Source organism: Rhamphochromis longiceps, linkage group LG5, assembly GCF_057381845.1.
Source record: "Rhamphochromis longiceps isolate RC_006_pf linkage group LG5, R_longiceps_female_GT1.1, whole genome shotgun sequence".
In the NCBI taxonomy this organism is placed as follows: domain Eukaryota; kingdom Metazoa; phylum Chordata; class Actinopteri; order Cichliformes; family Cichlidae; genus Rhamphochromis; species Rhamphochromis longiceps.
The window spans coordinates 16,421,657-16,442,580 of NC_140561.1; the positions used below are offsets into that span (position 1 = coordinate 16,421,657).

The window sequence follows — 20,924 nt, forward strand, 5'->3', positions numbered from 1 at the left end:
TGTAATAATGTGTATGCATCTGCTACCAAAGCAGAGTCAAAAATGTTTCTGACATTTTCACAGTCCATCTAATTGTCACGGCTGTGAGCCACGAGTCCAAGTATTGTCAAATGTATTTAGAGAGCTTGAGTGCAATAAAGAAACAACTGTGAACATGGAGGGACTTCCTCAGATAAACATTTTACAGAGGAAACAGCAGTGTCACGGAAGAGGAATAAGGATATGTGGTGGCCCAGCGAGGAAAAGATAACAAAATACAGGAAGAAGCAGTGGATGTAAGCTCTTTTCTGATTCCCGAGGGGGAATATTTGGTGTGAGTTCAGTGACAATTTGTGAAAATGGAGTGACGGAGTGTTCCCTGATCTGGTGGCCTGGCTTTTTCAGGGACATTCACACAGGAAGTGATTCACTCATGCTTTGTTGCTGTATTGCAGACCGCCTGATTTAGGAAATGCACCCTGAGAGCTGAGAACCGTAATTGCTGCAATAAATCTGCCAAATTATCTGAAGGAAAACTGTAAAAAATAAAGAAATAAATAAAAACTCACCGACTACATCTATATCAGCCCGGTGTTGTGCAAAACAGACGACTGTTTCAAGTGACAAAGTGGAATATATAACTGATACTTTTCTGAGGAGGACTGAAGTGTTTCAGCTGGGTCTGCTACACTGTAGAGCAGACCTCATTACATCCAGCCATTAAGTTACTGTTCTTGCTAAAACAGCTGCAAGGTCTTCAAAATCAGACACTGGATGTGACTGCTGGCACAATCACAGTTCTGTAAGTGACTATGACTTTGATGCAATACAGCCTAAATGCTAGAGAAAATGAATGAATATTGCACAAAAGACAGGAGAAGGAGAATTACAGCGATGCTATAGTTCATCACTACAGAAGACTGTTAGACAAGCGTTCTTGTAATTTCTTTAAATAGCATTCAGGAATAATTCTCCTGGTTTCTTAAAAGATATTAAAGAGCTCTTCTTTGGACCTAACACGATGCCACACTGCTTTAATGATGCTGAGGTCCGAGCTCAAGGGAGTCCAGTGCATGACTTATAATTTTCCATTCTGTGTTTTTCTATCTTGCAATACTTTTACTGCATTGGCAGTGTGTTTAGGATCATCGCCACGAAGGTGTTTCCAATTAGTTGCCTTCTAGTATTTTATGGTGGATCACAATCAAAATCTGAAGGCACTTTTCTGTGTTTATAATTCCATCAATTTTGACACGATCCCCAACACCACTGGCTGAAACCCAGCATCAAACATGACACAGCCTCCATCATGTTCTAGAGACGGCTGCAGATACTCAGTGGTATATCTCTCTCCTGACCTTCTCCTAACATACTCTTGATATTATGAACCACACTGTGAACTTAATTTTTTGTCCTACATGTTGTAACATAACTACTACACACCAAAAGCTGCTTAAAGACATAATTATGAAAATTTGCAGAATCGTCTGGGTCTCAACTAGCGTAAACCACCTTTCCGATGAAGATGATGAATTGGAGAGACGGCTTGTCATAAAACCATCTTGTGAGTTAGTGGATTAGTTTGCGACCACTCTCTCTCATTCATTCATCTTAGATCTGATGAGCCAGATCTGAGATGATGCAGCAGCCCTGGTTATAGTAATCCATTACCAGCGTTTGTTACACGTTGATTACCAGCCTGTGAAAGTCATTCTACGTGACTTTGTCGAGATCTCCAAAGAACTGCTGATGAACTTCTTGGTAATGTCTGGAGTGATCTATGCACTATCTATTACTACAACTATTACCAAGGGACTAATAAACACTGTATTCACCCAGAGTACAGTAGTCTGGAAGCTGGTAAACCGTTCCCTAATTTAGAGACTCAAGAGTCTGAAACACTGGATCAGAGCACAGTATCTTTGATTTTTGTTGTTGTTTTATACGTTTAATTTTTGTTTCATTTTTATTGCTGCAATAACTGGATTATAAGGAATTTCTGATAGTTCTTGTTTTGAATATGAATATAACCCAGCAGGTATTGGAAAAATAACAGAACCAAGACAGTGGTATATGCACATTTTACAATGTTAGAGTTTCAACAGTTCACGGTGGAATTAATCATCTGCTACTGAGACAATGAAAAGTACATATTGTGTCTTTAGTATTCGTTAAATGATTTGTTGTTTGCTGTTGGTGGAGGCCAAGTAATGTATTAAGCTGTTAAATTTAGCAGTTTCTCTATTACGTAAGCACAGCCACCGTTTAAGGTCCAAATGACTGAAAAATAGCAGTTCAAGGTAAACTTGACTTCAACTCATATTACTTGAATTTCTAATCAAGTATTTACTGCTGAAAGTTTAACTTCTTAGTATTTCAACAATAAACCCTCACACTGGCTTTGTGAGATGTAAAAAATGTGAAGATTATGTTGCTCACCTGCAAAGGTTTTTTCTTTTTTTCTTGTTCTTACATTTAAGTTCCATGAAAGAGAACGACACGGCTCCAGAGTTGCACATTGTTTATTTTATTTGCCCCCACATCATGTGGCCGTGATGAGCCACAGAGGTAGGGCTGATCAGTAACTTTAAGGCCAACACCTCAGGCCTAACCCTGAACTACTTCAAGCATAAATTAAGTCTGCTCCCTTGGGTTCATCTTTCATTAGCCACGGGTCATTTGTGCATTTCATGTGTGTTAATGTGCCACAGTAAGTTCCCTGTGACAAAATTTGCATGAGTGAATGAGTTCACACCCCCCCCCCCCCCACACACACACACACACGCACACACATAGAAATGTCAAATACTTCCAACTCCCTCCAAATTTTTCCTGAAGCATAACTGACAGCCTTCAAGCCATAATCAACGTGTCTGTAGCATTCATGAAACTGTAATTAACCTTTTCACCAAAGTAATATTACAAACAGCATAAACAAGACAGAGAAGCATATCTTCTAGGGCCAAAAAACCCTTCACACTCAGTGGGCTTGCATGAGGGAAGTGTTTTTGGCCACCAGATCTTTTTTTTTAAATCTTTTTCTACCAACATGCACATAAAGATGACCATGTTATGTTAACTTTGCCTGGAAAACAGCTAACAGCTGAAGCCAGATGCATAAAACCATGAGTAAACATGTATATATGACGTTCTATTACTATGTATATGATTTCACGAAGAAATATGTATGTCAAGAGCTCAGAGTGCTCATAATATGTCTAATATCTCATTCAGATTTGCATTTAGATTACACATCATTCCAGCCTCTAGTATATAATATAGTTAGTTGTATGCTGATATATTGCGTTGATTTTGGGAAACGACTGATCATTGCTCAAACGTATTATAAATGAGGTCAGTACCGCAGTGTTCATCCAAGTTGAAAAACAAAAGCTGCATGAATAAGAAACAATAATGTGATGGCTAATACATTGGCTTTACACTACTGCATATACACTACTGCATATATTGAGGTCATTAATTCTGCCAATATAACATTGATCTTGGAGAGTGCACAAGGCTTTGATTTTTGCATTTTGAATTATGGTGCACTGCCAGCCTCTGGAGCTCTTAGGGTCACATGGGGAGGAAAAAAAAAACAATTTCAAGTGACTGAGCAGTGTTTAGTGACGAGTGCAGATCCTCCCAGCAGAGTTTTGCTGCAGGGCTGGCTCGCCCGTGTACAAGCTAAACTCCTCATTGTAGTTCACGGTGTTCTGGTTTCTCGCAGCTTGAACTGCACAAACAGTAACAGTAAGTGCTAACCAGGAGGCCTGAATGCAGCAGAAACTCACTGAAGCAACATTATCCTGCTGAATTAGCTCAGCTTTCCTGTGACACACTTTTGGCTTGGAGGCAGCGTCTCTGAGCAAGATCTAAACATTTCATTGCAGGTCGCATAGCATGTCTGCTGCTCATCAGCCCCTGGTCTTTGTGATCACTCATTCATCTCTTCTGCCTCTTATTGTTCACCCACAAAACTTTTTTTTTGCCACTCTGTCTAATTGCTTTCTCATAAACCCTGCGCACACATTGCTTTTCATATGTCAGATTTTCTTTCTCTTATCTTTTTTGCATGCTGGGAGTTGATCATTCACAATCCTGCTTTGATCTGACTGGAGGAGCTGCTTTGCAAATAAACAATCAACACGCTCCCCTCCTCTCCTTAATCCTGCTCTTTTCATTTTCACTATCACATAACAAAAGGCGTAATGCCAGCAGAGAATACCCCACTGAGACACTGATGCCAAAAATTCTGTTTTCAAATACATAAACATCACATCATATTCCTGTCTCATTTGTTTCTGTCTGCAGTATATAGTAAACTGTACATACGTATGATATCTATCTATCTATCTATCTATCTATCTATCTATCTATTTGTTTGAAAAGGATTTGTAGATAGAAAACACATGTACATCACCGTCACCACCACTACTGGGCTCACTGTCACCCACACATGTTAAGATCACTATGATGCTAATTTTTCCACTAGGTGACTATGTGGTCATTACATCTGTTAGTCATGTAAGCAAAACATAGAGTATTTTTTTTTAATCAACCACACTCACTTTGCTCCATGGTTACATTAAATTACAGGGCAGAGTGCTCAGTTTGCTCTCATATTTTTCCTTTGTTCTGAACAGCAATGTTTGGCTATCCCTATTGTGATCAAATGTCACTTGCTGAAGCTCGCTCCTGAGAGAATACTGCAAAAGGCTGCTTTGCTATGTGAGTGCTACTTTCTTGCTCTACTTCCTGCTCTACTTCTTGTCCCCTATAAGTGACCTTGCTGTGGCATACTTTCTTTAGCTAGTCCATCAATGCTGACAAATGTTGATGCTATTGTAAGAGTTTTTCTTTATTATGTTTAAAACCTTTTAAATGGTAAGATAACAAAAGGCAAGACACAATAGAAGATACAGCATCTTATACAGTGATTACTGTGAAAACTCTTAGAGGCATTTACGGTTCTGAGACGATGAATGTTAACAAGCCTGGTGAACAGGATTTGCTCTTTTGGGTCCCCCTGAAGATGCAATTTCTGGTTTTGAGTGAAATACCCAGTCAACCACTGGCCTCACACACAGAGCAGCGAAACGTGGATCAAGCTTGCAGTTAGACAGCAATTAAACAAAATTCTGCAATGCGGCACCTTGCCTCAGGGTTTTGCAGAGGAGGGTGTGTTTCATTGTGCTTTATAATTTAACACATGAAACAATCAGAAAAATATGTCCCTCATTTTCACGGCCTTGTTCAAATTAACACCACTTACTTTTACCATTCACTCTGTGACCACTGGTACAATCGCTCTCTGTCTCACTACTCACTAAAACTTCAAAGCTTTGCTGTGCCCTTAAGAAGACTAGTAGAATTGGAGATGACTCTGATGTAGTTGTTTGAAGAAGTCGGGGTGAAATAGAAGTCGGGGATAGAGAGTTGGGATAGGGATGGCTAGGCTGGATAGTTAGAGCCATCTACTGATCAGAAACTTGGTGGTTTGATCCCCGGCTGCTCCAGTCTGCATACCAAATATCCTTGGGCAAGATACTAACCCCAAGTTTTTTTTTCTGATGCATCCATCGGAGTATGACTGGTAGATAGAAACCATTTAACCCTTGTATGGTGTTCGGGTCTGTGAGACCCGTGTTCAGTTTTTTTCAAAAGAAAAATTAAACAATTAATTATTTTTTCACGTGTAAATGTGTTGTGTCTTTCCACTCACTCCACTTGATTATAACTGATTTATTTATAACATTTTATATAAAAGAAAAACGAGAAGCACATTAATTCATAAATGTGATCTAACAAAGGTAAAGGGAAAAAATTAACCATGTTTGCTGTTCATATGTCTTGTAATTGGGATGAAGTAAACATCTGTTGAGTAATTTAACATAAAATTGTTTGATAGTGTTAATTTGGAAAGCCAAAACTCTAGCGGGTCCACCAGACCCATGAACACTGGCTGAGTAACAAAAATACGAACACCACACAAGGGTTAAGTATAATGGGTGAATATGGATGAATCAGCCATGTTGTATAAATGGTAAATGGCCTGTATTTGTATTAGAGATGGCACGATACCACTTTTTTATGTCCGATACCTGTCATGGTCTCCGTGCCTGCCCGGCCGGCCCCACAAGGCTACATTTGCTGTTTCGGTTCTCTCCCTCTCTGCCTGGGTGGAGCTCACTGTGGGCTCCCGCCCTTGGCCCACACACCTGACAACAACAATGTCATCACCGGGAGCACTATTTGAGGATGGAACACAGATCCTCTCGTCGCTGGATGATTGTACTACTGACGTTAGTGTTCTCACAGCTCCTGTGGACTTGTGCTTCGTGATTAGTTTGTGACTTCCCTTCTCTTCTGCTTCAGACCTTCCCCCCCGGACCTGCGACCTCCCTGCCATGTGAACGTGTGTGAGTGTGGGCAAGAAGACGTGAGCAAGTGTGAGAGAGCTACCCTGTGATTCCCTGGAGTTTTGGATTCCCTTCACTGTATATATATTGTGCACTGGAACTGTAAATAAACTGCATTTTGGAGACATCTAACCGCTCTGCGTTTGAGTCCCTATAACCAGATCATGACAATACCGATACCATAAATTTGGATATCGGCCGATACCGATATGAATCCGATAAAGTGGTTTTTAATAAATAAAACTGTTTTTTTAATATCTTGCTGCATTTTGTATAAGTTCAAACTCAAGTTTTAAAAAATAAAACACTAAAGCTATTCTGTTATACCTGTATGCAAAAAATACACTGCACCCAAAATATTTCATAGTTCAGCAATACTGTCTATTCTCCCTATTCTGGTATTTTAAAGAGTAAGCAACCTAACTAATAGGGTTCCAAACTCCCAGCAAAAAAAAAAAATAGGGAACCACCCTCCACCTTATGATGCTTAATCGACGTAATCAACTTTAATTTGATGCAGTGTGAAAAAAATGCACAGAATTAAATTATTTTTCAAATAATTAAATAGATTCAACATCTTTCTTCAACAGAACTGCAGACTGCACAGATGGTACCTTCCCAAAGGAAAAAGTAGTATAGCTTACTAGGGTATATTAGACTTAATAGTTACTATATACAGTAATGGACTTCTATTCATTTTACATCAGATTAAAACTTTGGGTATAAGATTCAGATAATTCATTATTAAAAGCTAGACATTTTAAATGAGAATAAGAAAGAAAAGTATATCTTTGTGCACCCTTTCCCCTGTTAATGCCCTATCGGCCCCCCTGGCTAAACTTTGCTAGATCTGCCCCTGCACAGTTACCAGCGTCAGCTATGTAGAAAAAGATCCTGGTGTACAAAGTAATATTAAATAAATTCTAACGACAGATTATCAAGCTTAAACGTGCTGCTGTTGTTCAGCTGCTGGTTTCCTCTTTCTGGCGCGAAGTGGGTGATAAACAAACAAGAGAGACGGACTCGCGACAGAAAAGCCGATCAGCTTAATCAGTTTCACGATTGAAGTCGCCCCTTTGAGTACTCCAGAATCAGAAAAGTAGTATAATCAGTCCACTTACCAAGTTATAGGATGCATAGGATCTATGCTGTCCTGTGAAAAACTAACTACATCATTACTGCTTGCATTGGAAGTAAGAGGATAAGCAGCACCCAGCTACTGCTAATGAGATGCATTTGATTAACTGATCATAAGCAAAGCAGCCTTGAGCTTTTTAGCTAATTTGCTCCCAGTTTTTCCAGAAATGGATCTACCACCAAATTCACTCTGAGGTCAGACCATGCAATGCCTCAAAAAAACTAGAAAAAACTCAACCGTTAGATCTCAGACTCTACAGGCCTCAGCTAGTATGTAACATGTCAAAGTTCATGACAGTACAATTAGAAAATATCTGAACAAGTATAGCTTTCTTGTAAGGCTTGTCAGGAGAAAGAGTCTACTCTCTAAGAAGAACATGGCAGCCGGCTTAGGCTCGCAAAGTTGACTCTGAACAAACCACAAAACTTCAGCAACAATGTGCTTCTGACAGATGAGGCTAGAGTGGAGATGTTTAGCACAGAAACATGTCAGCACAAACACTTCAAACTGACTGTCAAGTATGGTGGTGGAGAGGTGAAGATTTGGTCTCGTTTTGCAGCCCCAGGAGATGGGCACCTTGCACTCTTCAAGTCGACCACAAACTTCTCTGTATACCTATGTACTCTAGAGGGAAATATGATCTGTACAACTGTTAATACTTGGCCCAAACTGGGTCATGCAACAGGACAATGATCCAAAGCACAGCAAATCTACAAAAGAACCTCTCAAAAAGAAAGGAATCAAGGTGCTGTCCAGGGTTATGAATAGGATCAAAGTCCAAATGTCAACCTGACTGAAACGCTGTGTCGGCACCTTAAGTGAGCATTATAAATGAATGCCAGCAAATGAAACGAGGCAAAAATCTAGAGTAGGGTAAAATTCCTCCGCAAGCATGTGAGAGATCGAGAAAGTCATACAGAATACAGGTTCTATAAGATATTGAACTGTGAAATGTGCCCAAACGTTACACAATCGCATACTGCCATGTGATGTACAATGGCTTATCCAGCCTAACCAGTGCAGACAAATCACTGGTCACTGGAAATATTCACTCAGTATTAGATCAATGATAACATCATATTGCTTAGAGAACTATAAATCACCATGATGACTGCTTGGAAAAATACACCTAAAACCAACTTCAGTGTATCAGCCATCATTGAGCTAAGAGTGTCTCTCATCTGATTGCCCATGGGACTCCTTGCTATGGTAACAACCCCACTAATGACCACCATTGTGGCAACAGCTGCAGTCGTAGCAACAGTTGGCTATTGCAGCTTTTTCACACAGAGACAAAAGGACAAGAGGGTGAGGAGGAGGAGAGGGCAGGAGGCTTTCTGTCATCCGCAGTCAGATGGGGCATGCATTAGCATCTGGTGAAGCTCCTCTCGATTCATCCTGTTTTTTAATCTCTTCATCTGTCTTTTATCTGTAGGTTACCTCATTTTCAAGAGATAACTGACCGCTTAATTCTCAGACAAATGGATTTTCAGTTCATAAATGCAGAAATTGTTCCCATCATCCCCATTACAGTATTCCTCTCTTTTGTTCATTTCTTGCAGCAGCTTCTACCCAAAAAGAAAACAGAAACAATATGTGTTAAGCAGCTCCCTCGTCTATCAACCTAATGTCATTCACCCACCCTAGTGATTCTTCCATCCCCCTCTTTTTAGCATCCTTATTCATTTGTTCAAGTTGCACACTATAATTTTTGCATCATATCCTCTCACCTCTCTCATGGCTTCTGCCACCTCATCCCTCACACTGTAATTTACCTTTCTTTATGAGTCTCCAGCTCTAACCTTCTCCCTGCCTCTGTCTCTCCATCAACACCTCCCCTTGGGCTGCGAGTGGCCCGTGTGAGCGAGAGTGCTGAGAGAGCCTGAAATATTGATGTCCCTAGGCGATGGCAACCTCCAGCAGTCTCTGCAGGGGGTACAGGCTGTGGCCACAGCCAGGTCGAGTCAAAGTGGGTTAACTTTAGCATGATGAATGGCCCTGGCGGATGGAGGCAAGGTGCAGTGAAACATGACGGAGTATGTGCGCGTATGAGAAAAACCATGTTATCCCAACTGCCAGCTGGCATCTTCACATCCATCTGGTAATTTGCTCCCAGGTAATCTGGAGCTTTATCCAAGAATGTGTGTGTAAGAAAAGAGTGAACTAATGAGTGGCTTTCCCCCCTTCCCCCCCTTTTTCCCTTATTCCTTGTGGACTAAGCACAGTTCTCCAGTCTGAGATTTGCTAACGGATCTATTTGTTTATGTGCCCTTCCCCCATCCCTCTCTTCTCTTCTGTTGTTTTCCACCATCTTCTTCCATCTCCTTTGACATCTTTCTTCCCCAGTAAGAAACCCATCATCTTCCTCTCTCCTCATTTTCTTCTTGTTAATCACAGACTTAAATTTAACAAAATATATTATTTTCTATGTATCCTAAAGATGCCATCTGCCTTCTTTTCTTATTGACTTTTTCTCTCAAGTGAAGGTGACCTTGTCAAAAGGATCCATAAGAATTGCCATGGAGACGGCATCCAGCTGGATAATGCTTATGGAGAGAGAGGGGGGATGGGAGGGGCAACAGGAAAAGGCAGTATGAGAAAGCAACGGGGTGAAGGCAGATTCATTACAGATGTGTTTTCTCTGACTCCAGATTCACAGTCCCATCACTCAGGTTCAAATTACTATGATACTTGCACTCGCCATCTCTGTCATTCTCTGTCTCTCTGGATTTGTTACTTCATGATTTCTAGGGTAAGCATAGCTCTTGTCCTGATTAATATGTATTTCATTTAAATCAGTTGCCAGGTTATATGTTTATTGTTTTAAACAGCTTTGAAAGACCCATAAGTCTAATTTCCAAAATGAGATATAGCATTCTTGGACTGGGGCAAATGTCTTCATGGCCAAAGAATAAATCTTCTCTCCTTGTACTGAAGTTAGACCCCTTTTCCAAAACACTTAGAGGAAGATAGCAAATAAGTGTGTGTCATATTAAACGATGACACACTGCTTACTTTGTCCAGCAGTAGTTTACTCAGCTGAATATGCCTGAAACTCTGTCACATGCTAATGTGCATCAACTGTAAACACTGATTTGAGCAGAGTAAATAAAAGTACTAGATTGGACCGTCTTCATGCAGAAGATGAATAAATACATTTTCGTTTGTCTCTATGTGGTTAACACATATTTCTTGTTGTTTTAAACCTCTTAGTGGCAGAAATGCGGTTGGAAATTCGGTTGCAGCCTTGATCAAAAATTGATAAGGTGAGAAAAACTGAAAGCGCAAATGCAGCTACGGTTTATATACCTATGTGCTTGTACACAGCAAGAGCTTTTCTCTTTGTACGAAAATGGGCTGATAAGCAATTAGTTTCTTGTCTTTAGCTGCTCTGATCCGTGTTATGATTTCACAATCCAGCTGTGGCACGTACATGAAAATCATTCAAAGATAAAAGGGTAAAAAACAAGAAATTCGTGTTGCCTTTCCAGTGTGACACGGTTATTCTCTATTTCACATACATAAAGAGGAGAACACTCAGTAGCATAAAGTCATTTGAATTCCAAAAAAGGAAAACATGCTTTTTCACTGACAAATTTTCTGCCCACTGGTTGTTTTGTATGTGAGATTCAATCAGGTCTGCAATGCGTCACTCACACAGACGTAGGCAGACATTCACAGCTGCCTGTCAATATTAGGGCCATCCTTTTTTCTAGGCATTGATTCTAAATCTAAATGTATATTTACAGGATATACTTAAGTAAATAAAAGAAACACGGTAGTACTTGATCTATGACAGAGACTATGTTCGATATATGTGTTTATTTGTGCAGTGCATAGCCTACATATGTGTGCTACATGAACGATTGCGGTATACATTACCATCAGAGGACCACAGTATCTACTGAACCCCAGTCAAAGAAGGAGAAAAAAAGAGAACAGATGTTAAGGCAAAAAAGCCACTGGCCAAATTCATTTTTAATAAACTATTTTAGAAAGAAACACTTGTGGCTGCCTCTTTCATTGACTCCCTCAGGTGCAGCAAGCTGCTGAGTTTTACTTCAGACTACAGCAGAAATCAGAGTGTTTAACTTTGAGCCAGACTGCAACAGTTTAATCTTGAGTCAAATAAACCCAAAATTGTACCACATATCGTTTCTCACAAGTGAGTCAGAAATGTAATCTATTGTTTATAATGTACCATTTCCATTTGTAATTGCAGCATGTATTACTGTTACTATTATTGGACTTATAGGACAGAACAAGCTCACTACCGGATGGATTCATTGCTGTTCCATAAAGGTCATAAGTCAAACAAACAAGGTGCAACATTAACATTCATAGAACTTGAAACTACATTTTTAATGTAAATCTAATATTCACTCAACTCTTATTGAGACTCCCTTAGTCATTCAAAGAGGAATATGGATTTATAGTATAGGAAGTTTTGAGTCACTCATATGGTGCTGAGTAAGCAGAGTAAAGTGTCTGTTTGCTGGTATTAGGAATTCAAACTTGCTTTTTTGCTAGCAGTGCTCATGAAAGACGTGAGAAAGAACCAAAATATAAAAGGTGTGGGCGAGAAAACCAAAACAAATGGCTGAAAGATGCTAAAATATCCTCTGACGAGCTGAGAACTGCACATTCGTGTGCCAAATCTTACTGGGTTCTTCTCCCCAAATTACACATATAGTCCTGTGAAAAAGAATGTTTTTCATAGGACTTTATGCGGTCATATCAAAAACTAAATGCACCCAATGATTCAGTATTTTGTAGAATCACCTTTAGCAGCAATAACTTGAAGTGATTGTTTTCTGTATGAAGGAATTTTGGTCCACAGTTCAGTTCATTGAGGTTTGCAGACATTCATTCACGGACAGCTTCTGTTCAGTCAGGTTGAGGTCTGAACATGCAGAGGAGTTCATGGTCGACTGAATAGCTGTAAGTGGCTCAGGTCCTGTGACTGCTCAACAAACCCAACGCAACATCTTTTCCCTGTGTGTAGTGGCCAAATATTTCTAAGTTGATGTTGTCTGTCCGATGGACATTACTCCAGAAGTCTTGGTTTATTCACATGCTACTAAACAAACCTGCACTTCCATGTTCTTTTTAGATATGTAAGAAGCTTCCTGGTGGCTGCCCTTCCAAAAAATTCCCAACAGTACTGAATTTTAACATTTAACATGCTAACTAAGGCCTGCAGAGTCTGACGTGTAGCTCTTCAGCAGTTTCTCAGACAACTGCACAAAAGTACAAAAACAGAGAAAACCACAAGTGGAATAATTACTTAATGTGGGTTTGTGCATATGCATGTGTGCAAATCACAAAAGTACAGTGTGTATGAGCTTACCTCTGTATGTATGAGGTCATGCAAACATATGTAATGGTTCGGCCTTGCTGACTGAGAGCAGTGTGGCTACAACAAGCTGTGCACTCTAATAGCTATTTGTGGAGGAATAGATGGATGGCAGCACCTCTGTATCTCTGCCCCTTCATTGATAAAAAGCATGAGAGGGCACTTGACAGAGAGGGTGTAAAGAAGTGGGAGCAGGGATGGCAGTAAGTTAGGATGGTGCTATACAAAATGAAATAGTTTGATTTTGTGGAGAAAGTAGACATGTCTGGACACAAGACATGTCAATTTGCAGCAGTTGTTGCCGCTTGGTCTTCATTCAAGGTGATTCCCATCTAACACCAACATACTAGCAAGTTAACCTTTCATGCAGCACAAAGGCGACGCCTCTTTTCCTGCTTTAAAAGGTGTTTTACAACCTGCCCTAAAGGAGGCATAGTGTTGTCCTACATTATCTTTTACTTCGAGCTACTATGAAATGTGTTGCAGACGATCTTTGAAATGCATGAAAGCCATCTTCCTGTGTTTACCTTGTGTTGTTTCCATCTGCTGTGCTTTGCTTTCAGTATGTGAAATCACTGCTTTTTATATGAAACCACTGGATAAAAAAAGTTGAAGTAAAATATTCCTCACACATAATTAATATTGACAACTGTTCTCCCAACACAGACAAATTATTTTATGCCCCTCAGTGGACAACCTTTAATGTAATCTCTTAACTCCAGTTATCGGTGTTAAATCCTTACAGTTAATTAATTGTCCTAATTAAATTAATGTATGATTAATTCGTTTTTTATGATGGAAAACAAATATTAATAAACAATATTTGTATAGGTAAATAAGGTAATCAGCATTTAAAAATACTCTAAATGGTCATAAAAAGATGACAATCCTAGTATACCGTACTGATAGCAAGCTGATAATTACATATACACAAGTCAAGCACGGTGTTAATGGTAACACTAAATAAAAAAGTACATGGCCATCCATAATAGAATTACAGTCATAAAGAGAAGGACAAAACATACAAAAATGTAATATTTAAAACTCAAATTCTGCACATATAAATTAATCACATCTTGTTGCTGGAGCTGTTTTTGACTGCAGGCACATGAATATTTCGCTACATTTGTGGTGGAGGTGTAAACCATGCAAACACAGAGCAAACTAAATTAGCGTGGAAAGAACAAAATGGAGCCAGGGGAGCACAAAATTATAATAATCGTGAATTTGCTTTGCACTCTGGGATATTAACTGTCTTAGGACAAAACCCTCATTTTGGCACTTGCATTAAATTCCCGTTACAGAAATATGTGGTGAGTTTAAGGATCATATCTGTGCTCTGTGGCAATGTGACTGCAGCTGACCAAAACGAATACGTTATTGTGACATCATTTACCATATTAACATGTTAAGATGAAATTCCATCCATCCATCCTCTTCTGCTTATCCGGGGCCGGGATGCCACTTTTTAAAAAAACTCCCAAATGTCAGCGCCTCATTGCCACAAGGAAGTTCCTGAGCCAAATTTATACCTCAGCATCTTTGAATAAACACATAACCCATCATAAATCACCAAATGAGGTCAGTGCTTGATGAAGCTGACTCACAAGCTTACAGCGCAATCCAGATGTAGTAGTGGCACATTATTTTAATGAGCTGAATGAGTCTGTGTGTGACCTCTGCGCTCAGAGAAGGTTCTGGTCGCTAAGAGGTTACCAAGTGGTCAGATAATGAACTCTTTGCACAGATAAGGATCTGGTTCAATCTGATTACAATTTTAGCAAGGGCTACAGCTGACACTCTGCATTAGCACACTTAGGATTAGACAAAGGTGGGGAAAGTGATCGGTGATGATTTTTTTCTAATTTGTAGAGCGCACTAACAGCACCTCACTGAAATTAGCTTTGCTATTTTTAGTATAATCTAAAATGTTATATGCTTGAAATCTTTGAAATGTTTCAGGGCAACAGTCATCCAGCAAAGAACAGAGACACACAGAAACACAGACGTTAAAGGTGAACTGTTATGTTCTTTTCAACTTCTATATTTTATTCCAGAACTGTATTAGAGTGATTAGCAGGTGGCCCTTTATGCAGCTTTATCCTCTGTCTGAAACAAGCTGTTTCTTTTCTGGTTTCTCTAACCCTCCCCCTAATCCCTGAAATATCACTTTCTTCTAATTACCAGAGGTGTAAAAGGATGATATTTAACAGAAGCCAAAATTAGTAACACACCTAAAAATACGGAAAAAAAGGACGCATCGGTAGGAAAACCGAGCTTGTAGTTGTAATCTAGTCTGACTGCTCCGAACTATCATTAAAACATCTGGTTTCAATAAACAAAGATCGTGACAGCCAAAATGCTAAACTTGAGGCTTTCTAATGGAAGAACACATACGGGAAGGTGGGTCACAGTTGCTAGGTCCTTACATTTCATGCAATGTACAAACATCTCAAATATTCTGTGTTTTTTGTACTTGAATTGGATCAGAACTTGACAGTTAAATAGCCTCTCTCTATTGAAGTACCAGAATACCGCTTCCTGGTATTGTTTTTGCCACACATCAGTATCCAGTGACCAGAGGAGATATCCACCTTTCATCTGTACTGTCAGCACTACAGCTGAAGTGAGCTATTATCTCCCAGCATGGGCAACCCCTAAAGGATTAACCAGAAATCCTTCTTAAATCTGCCCTCATCATAAAAACCATGACACAAGCTCTTGCATGGATACTGCTCTACAAACAGTTATAATAATACCAACAGGCAATGTCAGAATCCAGTCGCTAACAACTATCAGCATAACTTTACCAGCTAGCTCTACCCTTGGGTTCAGATGTCAGGCTGTCACAGCGATTCACTAATCCTGTTGCAGCTGTCACCACAAGAAGTTCAGAGCTTCCTCTTCTGCTGTTATTAGACAGATGTTTGCTTTTGTTGTGTTACTTTTCTTCTCGAGAGATTATTCTTTGTTTAATTATTTTCAAATTAAAACAAAGTGATCTGCTGCAAGAGATCAAGTAGACGAGAGAGGAGGAGCTAAAAAGTAAGTCGGCTTCAGTCGAGGATCTCACGGTGCTTCTCTCTCCTTGCATATTTAACATAAACGTTCCCAGGAATGGCAGCATATGCTCGAGATACTTTGGCTGCATTAATAGAAAGTAGTGCATGAAATCCTGCAGAAGAAAAACAGATTCTGATGGCATGAGTCACGTCAGTGTTAACAGATGATATAGTCCCTTAAGCAACTGTCAGTGCTGTGATAATCCTCCTATCCCCATATTTAAATGCTTAAGTAATAAACTGAAATAACTGAAGATGACGTGTCAGTTATTAAAATTAACATTAGCATTTTTGGAAGGCATAATGACACAAATCAAGCCTATGTAAGATCCAGCACTTTGTTCATAAAATACATTTGGTCTTGCTATGAGTCAACGATGACGAAATCCAGACATATTAAACCACGATGGCTCATGGCTGAGTGGAGCTAAAGCTGGCACAGGGACAAAATCTGATGGTTCCTTGTGTTGTCAGGACATTGTCCAGGTCATGATATAGGTCAAAAACAAGGACAGTGGCAGTTTCTGCAAGGGGAGGGAGAAAGAAGGGGGGGATGGGACAAAGAAAGAGGAAAAGAAAAGGAGGTAAAGAATGCAGAGAGAATAAAAGCAACAGCATTAAAAGAGACACAAGCTGACCTCATAGCACCCTGGCATTAGCTTGCTCAGAACAGAGCCTGGATTTGGAAAAATCAGAGCTTTCCACTGTAAAATAATCCACATTTGATAGTATCCTATCAGCCTGATTGGTACTGACTAGTGAGAAGACGCAACAAACGGATGCACGAACATTTCTCTGTCCTTCCCACTCACATAAACATAGCACACTCTAGACTTCACCGTCTCTGCCTAACAAAAACAGTCCCTTTGCTGGGGCTACAGATTACCAAGCAGGGCTTTTACCTCATGTCACTTTTATTAATATGTCCAAATGGCTAGTTGTTTGTCTTTGTTTGTGTGTGCATGCTCACAAAGGCAATGGTCATGTGTGGCCATTTTAACGGCCTGCACAGCCTAGAAGCATGTACATTTACATATACTTCCTCTTCATTTAGCATCATTTAGCTCCACAGAAGCACCACTCCTATTTCTATTAACAGCAGGGCTGACAATCAGGTCAGCAGTTGGCCTATTTAAGGCACGACAAACTTAAGGCCTCTTGCTTGTTTAGTCATTTAAGCGCTTATGCTGGAGTAAATAACACATAAGCTAGGCATAAAAACATCTAAATATGCACACTTGAGGAGATGTTTCACAAAGCATGCTTTTTGTTGCACCTTAAAGGAGGTCAAGTGAGGCTTTGTATCAAATATGCACGGGCTCATGCGACCAGCTAACAGCCCAGGACAAGTGCAGAGCTGTCTTTGTGAAGGTCAACCTTCTTACTGCCTCTTTGACACACACACACACACACACACACACACACACACACACACACACACACACACACACACACACACACACACACACACACACACACACACAGTGGTTATCCAGATGGCTCAGCACACTAAGTATATGTCTTTACTTGCAATGTCACAGAGAGCGAACTCTGCTGTTAATTCTGTCTGTGACCTTGGTCACACAACATGACGTACGAGATGTTACACAAGTCAGAGAATGGACTAAAGCCCAGAAGTCTACAAGAACTAATTACTACTCGTGTCATTGATCTTGAAACAGTGATGACCTAATGTTTCTAAGTATTACCACTACAAACCAATATTTGTATCCCCAAACATCTGTACATGATTCGTTTTTCCAAATCTAATTCTAAGGCTTTAATGAGTTGGTAATTAAATTGACTTCCAGTACACACTGCTATACTTTGGTATTATTATAATAAAATGAGATGAGCACACATTTCAGTAATTGAAGGAGTTTAGACCACAGTTTAGGGCCATAATGACTAATCACTGCTTTTGAAAATTTTACAGTAATGCTTCACTCACTCTTGCAGCAAGACTACAATGTTAGATTTTATCCTTACACCTTTTTTTCCTGCAACCAGTAACATGACTCACGCTGTAGGTCAGTATTACACAAAAAATACTTCAGGATAAGTACTTGCCACCACAGGAGGAGGAAGAGACATGTCCTGAGGTAACAATGACCATCCTGTTTCAGTCAGTGCGCTCTTGTCTCAGAAACTATTGAATGGACTGATATTTTGTACACACTTTCGCAGCCTCTCAAGATCAACTGAAATAACTCTGGTTTCATATAACTCCTCAAGTCTTAAAACACATTATTCATTCTAAAAATTTAAGTTAACCACACAAAGTGTTGTTGTACAGGAAAATGCTCCTTACGCTTGTAATTTTCTCTAATTTCACTAACCTCCCTCTTGCTCCTTTTTATATCATTGTCAGAGTTAAATAACAGTGTTAGATTATACTGATAAGACAGCCATAGACCATCAACCATACAGCTCACTAGTACTACAGTAATGTATTATTTCTATTAGAGAGATTGTGTTTTTCTTTTCATCTTACTGTACGAACAAATGCTCTTGGTCAAATATGATTTCATTATAATCTGCTCAGTAATGGCATTATCTTAAATAGGCCAGATACAAGCTGGCTATATGCAGCTATGCAGCTGGTACGCCTGCCTAAGTTGACACATAGAGCATGAAAATAAAGAATCAGGTCATGGGCATTTAATATGAAGGCGCCGTGACTCATATGATGGCAGGAAACAATACAGTGACATGACAAGATGTCAGTAATATTGGAAATGTCACCAATTCACAGTAGAACTAAGGGAAACATTATTACCACAGTGATTCATTCCTTTGAAATGAACTTCTGTCTCGCAGTGATGAAGCCTATTTAAAATTACAGACACCAGGGTGTATTATTGCTGCCACACGACACAAGGTTTGGATCAGACGGCACTTTTAAGGTTAACAAAACACTCAGCACTAATATTCTTTCTTCTCAGTATGCTATTCAGTGTGTATCGTCTTATTTATAAAATAGACAACAAGTCAATACCGTGTACGGCACATTTATTTTAGTCTACACACACTTAGATGGAAGAAATATCACAAATAAACTAAACTGAGTGTGAATTTGTGTTTTCCCGTCATTTACTTAATGCCGTTGCTGGTAGGGGGTAGGTAATCAGATAAATAAATTTCCACCTGATATAAAATGAAATATTTTGGGGTGGAAAATGATGCAATTATAACACAATCACAGTCTTCAAAAACAGTTTTTTTTAGTTAGTCACAGATGTTGATGAATCCGAGAGTTAAAAACCAGGTTGTGATTGTGGAGCGTTCACTGGCGGAGCCCAAGAGATCGTATATCGAATGCACTTGTCTATAAAGTGTTTTCTCTTTTATTGTGTGGTACTGCTGTTCATTACTTGCTTGTACCTTTTATGACTCACTGATAAAAGCATAATAACCTCCACCATGGGTGCATCAGTCAGAGCATCAACTCTAATAAAGTCATCCAGAGACCAAATAGATCCCAAGATACAAGCTATGGTAACGTCTTAGAGAGCAGAGCAAACTATCAAGTAAAGGGCATGTTTTTCTTTCTTTGCCTGTTAGAGTTAGAATACAGCATCAACCATCACAAAACTCTGGCTCTGGCATCAGTGTGCTGGTAATCCAATTTTTGAATTCGTTGCAGTTTGTCTGGCATCACTGACAACATTTATCTTGTTGGTATGTGTCTGAACTCTTTCACTCTTTAATACAAGTCCAACTCAGGTCAAGGGCAACAATGCTTTCATGCAGTGTATTCAAGTTTTTCTCACATCGGAAAAGCTTCCCAGAATGTACAGAAATTGCTAAATTGAAAAAACAGCTATAGCCTGCACACCTTACATAATCATCAACACAGACCTGATTCTTAACACAATTATACTTTATTGCTTCTTAACAGAAATATTGTATCGGGAGCCTTTATCCTTGCTGGTGTTGGTGCAATACAAAGTGTAATATGATTAGTGCTGTAGTGCCAAGAGGGCTTATTGCTCCCTTCACAACTTCTCAAATGCACTGACAAGTCATCAATGACTCAGCCCCATGAGAGTGACGGAGAAGGGTTAGTGTGAATTAGCTCCCCAGTGCTGACCCGCGGTGACGCAGCAAAAAAAGAAAAATAAAGATGAAATAACATTAGCTCCACTCTTCTCATACAAGCCAGGGTCACTTCAGGCCATTTGATCAAAACTAACCCATGACCCATGGCATAGATAACCTGCTTAATCCTCTATGACTGGATTAGCAGTAGGGGATGCATGGCTAAAGTTACAAACTAAGAGTTCAGCTTATTTTACATGGTTGATGACGGTTGAGGTTATTTAGAAGGCCAAAGTTTTCATTTGATATTACTTTCAAAGAAGTGATCATATTTTCTATTGTAGCTGGTTAAAGAGGATGCACTGGGTCCAGTGTGTCTGAAAACAGACTGATGTATTAAAAAAACGAAATCATAAAAAAAGCAGAAGTGAAGCTCGGATGATACATGAGCCTAGCTAACATCTCAGTTCATTTTTACTGATCACAGATATAAAGTTGTCTGTCTATTTGACAACGATTAGTTAGGAGCAACATGTAATGTAAACATGATTAGGGCAAATTAGATGTATTGAGAAATAAATAAATATATACTGGTTATCATTAGAACATTAGCTATCTATTGACAGTGGCACCTGAAGGGATAGGATATATATAAGGCAGCAAGTAAACAGTGAGTTCTTGCTGGAAAAACAGTTAAGTGTCCAGGCAAGGAACTGAGCAACTGCAATTGTATTGAATTGGACTATTGTAAACATGGCAGGTCTTGTAGGGTGTTTCCTGTGTGGAGTAATTATTCCCAGCTGCAGCTGCAGACCTGTCAGAAGGCCCATGCTGCCGCCTGTCCATCACTGAAAGTGCCTACAGTGGGTATAAGAGTAGTGGGAACATGGAGGAATTAAAGAGTGGTGGTCTGGTCTGATGAATAA

At 39.6% G+C, this 20,924-nt stretch overlaps 1 protein-coding gene across 1 annotated transcript in view; it reads right to left on the reverse strand.

Moving 5' to 3' along the window:
• dlgap4b (discs, large (Drosophila) homolog-associated protein 4b) overlaps window positions 1-20,924 on the reverse strand; it is a 140,179-nt gene that overhangs the window by 105,757 nt on the left and 13,498 nt on the right. The window lies entirely within an intron of this gene.